The 8,545-nt window shown below is 35.9% G+C and overlaps 1 non-coding gene across 1 annotated transcript; it reads right to left on the bottom strand.

The window, feature by feature from the left end:
- Positions 1–5,689: 5,689 nt before the first annotated feature.
- LOC127098801 (small nucleolar RNA R71) lies at positions 5,690–5,796 on the bottom strand. The gene has a single exon (XR_007793496.1). It is a non-coding gene; the product is annotated as a small nucleolar RNA R71 (small nucleolar RNA).
- Positions 5,797–8,545: the final 2,749 nt, after the last annotated feature.

Below are 8,545 nucleotides of genomic sequence, written 5' to 3'. Positions count from 1 at the left end.
TTTATCCACACAACAGCACTACATGCTACATGTATCTGCAACATGGGCATAAAAGTGTTGAAACACTTTTGCTAGGGCAAGTAGCTGTTTTATCATATCCACAAAGATTAGTGAGCGATATCACTATCGTTCCACAATTAATAATGTTTTAAGGAATGGTTTAAAACAATTTTTGATTGTGTTAAGAAATATTCACTAAAAAGTGTAACAACGGTAAATGATTAGAAAATAAACGTTTAAAGAAACATGTCAGGATTAGATTTTATTAACCATTTTCATATGTATTATATTGATCTAGTATACGAACACCATTATCAATCACTATTATCATGTATCACTCACCGACATTGTTTGTCTAAACAATGACGTGGAATCTCACTGTATTGTTTAATCGATGTTATATTTACCTTTTAAACAATACAATGATGTTTAAGATCTGATACATGGGAATATCAAATCCCAAATCCATCTTTAGACTTTGATTTTTGATAGATGAAAATCTTAGGTCAATACTTGGAATATATTTTTCAATATTCATTCAAACTCATAGATTTAACATGTAAACAAAGATAACATGAATATTGATTTATAATATGTTCACAAAACAACGATCAAAAGAAATACATATAAGTTTAGCTAATTACATCTAATCCGGACATAAAGAATTTAACTACATATCATCATGGTAGCTTGCTTCATAAGAAAAGAGAAGAGATGAATGAGCATCAATACTGATTTCCCGAGTATTAATGCGTATCTAACTCCGATTTTCCAATTTCTGAAGTTCTCTGATTTTTTGGTGTATTTGGTGCTCAAAGTTGGTGTATAAACCTCTCCAAATGAAGTGAGAGGGTATTTATAAAAATTATAAAAAGAAGACCGCGTTAAGCCCTACAGACAGTGCTAAGCGCGACTAGATGAAAAAACTCAAAAACCGTGATAAATCAGGCTAAGTGACACTAGATCGTGCTAAGCGCGGAAGCTCCTCCCCAGAGAATTTTGGATTCCGCTATGACCGTGATACGCCCCATCTCCTAGCATGCCTTTGATCCAAAAATACATGTAGAAGCCCTTATCTTGCCTTTTAGCATCCAAAATTTCTCCAATGCCACAAAACTACATAATTAGATTCAAAATGATTAATCTTCATAATATTTACATGATTAAACAAAAAAGTTAAATTTGCACAAAAGTTGAGGGATCGATATATAAATCAAATGAATTAAGCTAATAAGAGTTATTAAATTATACTATTAATCAATATAATTTTGCCCTTAACAACTTTCCCTAACTTAGAACTTTGTTTGTCCATAAATAAGAGTCTTTCCAACCTAAAGAAACAAGCAACATCCAACATCGAAAGATTAACAAGCTTTGAGAAAAGACAAATGCATGGTTCAAATTTTACGAGGGCGCAAGCAAAGTACGACTTACCACTATACTACAACGACACCATGATCATGAAACGAATTCTAAGCACAAATCTCATATAAAAAATTCTAAGATAACACATGCTCAATCATGAATCCGACCTAGCACACATTTTCATTAATGGATAAAGGACAAAATTTGAGGGACTTGACTCACACCAAACAATCTTGCTAAAATCTTGATTAACTTATGCATTCATCTAAGCAAAGCATACTAAAAGCACAAAATCATAAATCATAAAGGAATTTCAAGGGTTGTAATGAGGCTTGGCTAACAAAGAAGAGTCGTATCTAAAGGTCTTCGAAACAACATTGCCAAACTCTATAAAAGCATTCACTTTTCAATTTATTTACATTTCACAACTTCATTCACCAGTTTTCTTTGTTCATATGATACACCCTTGATCACACTTTCTAACACAACTATTTGCCACTTTTTTTTCTTCAAACAAGTTCATTTCTTTTTCAATTTTTTTTACCATTCTCTTTCTTTTTCAATTTCTTAGCAACCTGTCCTTTTTCTTTCTCTTTTCTCCCCAACTTGAATACATCTAACATTTCACATGAATGCTCCTCGATTTTCTATGGTACAAGACAAAATTTCAACCATAATTTGAAGGTTAGTGGTTCAAATGTTTCAAGAAAAAGATTTAGAATCTATATAAAAATCAATGATGAACTAATATTTATGTACAATTTCACAGTCAACATCAAATAGATCCTAACGTTAAGGCTCAAAGGGGTTAATAAATTCTCGCTCACTCACAAGGTAAGTTACTTTTTGTCAAATGGTTGTGCTCAAAATAAAAAATTGCCTTGATCATTTTCATGCTTTCGTAACTTCAAACATAAATGCAAGATTGAACATAAATCAACAGAGTTAAAACAATATATTATTAGTCTCCTGTGCATATAGAAAACAATGGAAGTTTCCTCACATTTAGGCTTTAATCTAAAGTGATTCAATCATGAATAAGTAGTGTAAAAGAATGTATGACAAGTTGCTTGTACAAATTACAAGTTTCATATTCATGCTATGGTGTAAAAAACAATCAATATGTACCTTGTTTTTGTACCATTATTTTTAGGTTATTATCATTTGGACATTTGCGTATTGATAATATCAAACTTTGAGTCATAACTTTTTGCTTCTTCAAATGGCTCATGACTTATCTTTGGAACAAACTCCAAAAAAAGTATTTTCCAAAAGCTACAATAACTTGAATTTAAACTAACAACTTAATTAATTAAACCAACATCGAAAAGAAATGTCACAACGACATATATTTCCTCCAAAATACAACAATTCCTCATCCTATCAAAGGATGGAACAACATAAACCAAACATAACATAAGTTCAACGATATCATAAAATAAAAACTGAAAAAATTAAAGTAACATCTAAAAGGCTAAAAGACCATCAAAACAACATCCATAAATCTTCATCACTCACGTCTTCCTCATATCCACTTTCTTCTTCCTCACTTTCTTCATCCTCATCAGTTGCCCCCTCCTAATGAAATGGCCTTCCCTCAGGCAAATTAGCATGATGCTGAAATGCTTCACGAGAAGGAGGGCTATGATTCACATGTAGTTTTCTGATCTGCAGCTATAACTGATGCATGGAATCATGCATAAACAAAAATGCTCTTTGATTAGCCTTAAGCATGTCCCAAGTATAGGTACAAGGAGCTCTCTCATTAAAAGGCTATTGAGCAGGAGGTTGTAGATTGTTTAAAGCTCGGGCTCCTTTGGTCATGCAATACATTTCTATGTACTTATCATCGATAACACCATCAATGGTCTCATGGACCACTAGTGGCATTAAGATGTGAGCTCTAATGCATAACTGATAACATGAAATAATATCACATTTTTGGACTTGATTTAATTAAATTATATTGTTATTTGATTCGATTTATTTTATATTATTCGATATTACTTGGTATTCTATTATTATTTATTTCAGGTGTCATTATTTGAAGAATTGTGAAAAGGAAAGAAAAGGGGTGCAAAAAGAGGATTCTGTAGGAAAGCATTTCACTAAAGCCCAGCCCACGCCAACTACAAGGAAAATGGCCTGTGACGACTGCCACACTCATGTGACGAGCGTCACGCCCCTCTTAGTGTTACGAGCATAACACATGGTGTGACGGACGTCACACCCCCCACTCCTATTTTTCTGCCTTTGACGCGCGTAACAGAAGCACTTCTCCCCTATTTCTCCGCTTGACTCGTTGACGCGTTAGAAACGAGACTGAAGGAAATTTTGGGAAACAGTTACTTTATGGAGGAATATAAATAGACCTCAAGGGATCCAATCGAAGCTCTCCGCTCTCTGCCGTATCTCTCTACGCCGTGCAATATTTTTACAACAATATATTTTCTTCAGCATTTTATTTTCTTTGCTTTTGCTTTTCTTTTCTTTGCTAGCTTAATTTACTAAGCATTCAATTTATTTTCTCACAATAGTTTCTACAGCGGAAACTATTGTGTAATTTTCACTAGATCTAACCTTACGTCAGATCATAGTATTTTTATTTCCTTGTTTTATTTACCTGTCTGCTCAAGAATTATGAAGAGCAAATCCAACCGACTTGTGGTGGAGTGTTCGAACATCGAAGCTAGGAACAAAACCAAGATTTCTAGTAATTTACCAGGTTCATTAATTAATTGAGTTATTGTTTTAATTTACATATGCTCTGTGCTGCTGTTTATACATATTGTCTGTTTGATATGGCTGTATTTATGCATGATTATTGTTTATGCGTGTTTGCCATGTCCGGCTAATTAATTTAGATATTGGTATGTAAAGTAAGCGGAATAAAGGAATCAAAACTAGTTGGTTTAAATTTGTTTCAAAATTTAGTCACTCTTTTTATGGTCTCAATTTACAGAGTTAATACCAAAGTTTTTGTACGAGAGTAAAAGACATAAAGAAGTTAAAATCAATAGAACGACAGTTTGAGCTTTTAACTGGACATTGTAAATTGAACATTAACTTTAAATCAGGGCGAAAGCAATTTTTAAAGTTAATTAAATCCTAATCATTTTCAAAAATTATTTTTAAAGGTTAAATGTGAGGGCGAGAGTTAAGCATTTAAGTTTAATCATATAGTCTAAATCAACAGAGCGAGAGTTTGAGACGAGGGCGTTTAAACGGTTAGTATTTTCTTAAAAAGAGTTTCTATAGATTCTATTGTTTTCAAAAAGTGATTTTAGATTTAACTAAATAGTGAGAGCGTACGTTAATATAAAGTCATAGTCTGATTCAACAGAGCGAGAGTTTGAGAAAAGACTTTTAATTAATAGTGTCTATTGAAAAGACTTATTTTAAAACTAAGAAACCAACGAAGATTTGATTCCCTAATTACGACGAACTACATACCGATATCCGTGTTATTTGATATTTAATCTAGATCCAATTTTAGTTTTACTTTTCCCCCTAATCATCCAAGTATCATCCGCCTTAGCTTTACGAAGTAACCTTAGAAAAACGGTATATCGATTCATTAAGTCCCTGTGGGATCGATATCTTTTAAAACTACGCGATTAGACTGTGCACTTGCAGTCAATACCCCAATAGACTCATAAAGTAGCGATCATGTTTTTGGCGCCGTTGCCGGCGACTTTTATTTAGTCGATATCGTAACCCTTCTGTTACGTTATAGAGACTAAGGCAATTTTTAATTTTCCCTTGTCTTTCGTTGATTTATATGCCACACACTCGCTCACAAGGCGAACCATACTACTTACGAATCAACGACGTTGAACGATATCTCCGAGTCTTACGACGAATTCGGGAGTATCGTGCTGCAAACAATCTTCCTCCAATCGAAATTCCTGATCTCAAAAATCTCCTTCCTTCGCCGATACCCGAGATGGCAGAACCAGCTCGTGCTCTTCGAGATTACGCTGCTCCATCGCAAGATGAGCCGCATTCGAGTATTGCTCCACCCGCAATCGAAGCAAACAACTTCGAACTTAAACCTTCGCTGTTGCAAGCAGTGCAACAGAACCAATTTTCTTGAAATCCTACCGAGGATCCAAACCTTCATTTATCCGTATTTGTCCAATACGCTGATACTGTTAAAGCTAATGGTGTCACTTTAGAGGCAATTCGACTTTGTCTCTTTCCTTTCTCGTTAAGAGATAAAGCTAGAAGATGGCTTCAATCTCTTCCTTCCAACTCAGTCACCACATGGAATAAGTTGAAGAAAGTCTTTCTTGCCCGATATTTTCCTCCAAGCAAAACAGCTATGTTAAGAGCCCAGATAAATGGATTTAAGCAGAAAGATAACGAGTCTCTTTTCGAAGCATGGGAAAGATACAAAGACATGATGAGACTTTGTCCACACCATGGTTTAGAGGACTGGTTAGTAATTCATACCTTTTATAATGGTCTCTTGTACAACACAAGGTTAACAATAGACGCCGTCGCCGGTGGTGCGCTTATGGATAAACCTTACGCTGACGCTTATCAACTTATCGAAAGCATGGCCCAAAACCATTATCAGTGGGGAAGCGACCGAACAATGGTAGAAAAACCTCAAACAAAAGGGGGCATGTACGAGATAAGTAGCCTTGATCATGTTAATGCAAAAGTGGATGCTCTTGCCCAGAAAATTGAAAGTTTAAATGTATCACCTCCAGCCACCGTGGTTGCCGTAACTCAAAATTGCGAAGTCTGTGGAATTCAAGGTCACACTCCTACAGATTGTCAACTCCTAACAGGAATCCAAGCAGAGCAAGTGAATTATGCTCAAGGAAATCCCTACTCGCATACCTATAACTCAAACTGGAAGAACCATCCTAATTTTTCATATAAAAGTAACAACCTTTATACGCACCAGGTCAAGCTCTCGCTCAAGCCCCAGCTATACCTCCTGGATATCAAAAGCCGACCCCATCTACACCTAACAATAACATTCCTAGGAAATCCAATTTGGAAATCATGATGGAGAACTTCATAGCTTCTCAACAGCAAACCAATAAAGAATTCTTAAACCAGAATGTACACACTAGCGAACAAATTAAACAACTAGCAAGTAAAGTAGATGCCCTGGCTACCCATAACAAAATGCTGGAAACACAAATCTCGCAAGTAGCTCAACAACAAGCGCCTACTGCTGCCCTAACTGGTACATTTCCTGGACAGCCCCAACCTAACCCGAAAGGCCACGCTCATGCAATTATATTAAGAAGTGGAACAGAGGTAGAAGGACCGTCTGACCCAAGGATTGAGAACCAAAACTCTGAAAAGTCAACAGAGGTAGAAGGACCGTCTGACCCAAGGATTGAGAACCAAAACTCTGAAAAGTCAACTGAGGAAGAAGGTAGACCTAAGGAAAAGGAAGAGTGTAATAAAGAAACCGTAGAAAACAAAGAACCTTATGTACCTCCACCGCCTTACAAACCACCTATCCCTTACCCTCAAAGGCTAATTAAAACCAAAGATGCGGGCCAATTTAAGAAATTTGTTGACCTACTGAAACAATTAAACGTCACCATTCCTTTTACAGAAGTGTCATACGGTGAACTGGACTTTATCGGATTTGTAATCGCAATGTCGCGGTTAGCAAGAGTCGCCACCGACTTTTCTTTTATCCCATGAGGAAAGGTGGAAAAGAACAGGAAAGACCTTAATTTTAAATTCTTAGGTTCGGGAGGTACTTTATACAAAGGGAAGGTGTTAGGCACCCTTCGTATCCATGGTTATCCATGGGCTCTTAATTGCTCAATCATTTATGTTTTCTTTGTTTGAAAAAAAGCGGTTGAGAAATGTATGAAAATGTTTTGAAAATGAGAATTTAACTTTGTAATGATTCTTGCATGAATGTATACAAAGTGGTTATCTCGTTTAATTTAGAAAATAGTTTAGAAAAATATAACTCGGCAATGATCCTAGTACGGATGTATGCTAAGTGATGATTTTCCAAAAGAAGACGTTTGAAAGGTGCGAGGTGCGAAAAGTATATTTTTTAGGTTATGACTGAGCAATTAAGGTTATACCTGTCCGAGGTCTTTCCGGGCATTTCCCATCCTTATGAGGGTAAAACTGTCCTTACTATTGAGAAGTAAGTGGTTTTATCCTGGGGATGTTGAAGGGTCATCGTAGGGTCATCGATAGGTCATTGAAGGCAACAGTTGTAAGGATACCTTAGCATTCGAAGGGGCGATCATCATTTAACCGTAGGCTACACCGAAGGGTCGTCGAGGGACAAAATCGTATTTTCGAAGGCAACATCCGAGGGACCATAATTTATTTTATGATGATTTAACCGAAGGGTCTTTGCTAAGGGTATCCCCATATTCGCGGGACATGACCATAATACCGTAATACCGTAAGGCAGCAAAGAGAGGTCCAAGATCACTTATTTAAAGGTCATATTTTAAAGTCAATTAAGTAATTAAGTCCATACTAAAATCAATACATTAAAATTAATACATTGAAATTAAGACATTAAAATTAACACATTAAAATTAATTAGGCCACTTAGGGTGAGTCTCCACAAGGGTATCCCACAAATAAAGTGGAAGACCTAAACAGCAATCTTTTCCTGGGACATATGAACCTTTGCAAAATTCAGCAAACGGGTTAGAATACCAAATCAGGGTGCAATCGAGAGTTGCACCAAAGTAATAGGTAAACAAAGCATGGTTACAACAATAGGACGAAGAACAGCGACATCCATTACAACAATTCAAAGTATCCAGGCATACTTAAGTTACATGCAAAGCCTCAAATATATTTATGAATCTCAATTATGATATCACATGTGAATTAGGAACATAAAGCGATATTAGTAACGCAAACCTGTTTGCAATTGAGTCGCAACCTTGAATTGGCCGATCGGATAGAATTGAGCGGAGGTGACCTTGCTGCCGCCGTAAGATTAGATTCGGTAAAAAGGCATACAATAGTTTCCGTTGTAGAAACTATTGTGCGAAAAGAATTAACTAAATACCAAAAGGGAATCCGGAATTGCAAAAGAAATAGTGTAGCACTTGTAAAACACAATGCCTAAGCTGCTGGAAAAGAAGAAAAAAAATGCAAAGGCGAAAACGGCAAAGGAAAAAGAATCTCGGAAAAAGCCCCCCTTTTAGGTTTTCAA

This window comes from Lathyrus oleraceus, chromosome 6, assembly GCF_024323335.1.
Source record: "Lathyrus oleraceus cultivar Zhongwan6 chromosome 6, CAAS_Psat_ZW6_1.0, whole genome shotgun sequence".
NCBI lineage: Eukaryota > Viridiplantae > Streptophyta > Magnoliopsida > Fabales > Fabaceae > Lathyrus > Lathyrus oleraceus.
This window is presented reverse-complemented; position numbering and strand designations above follow the sequence as displayed.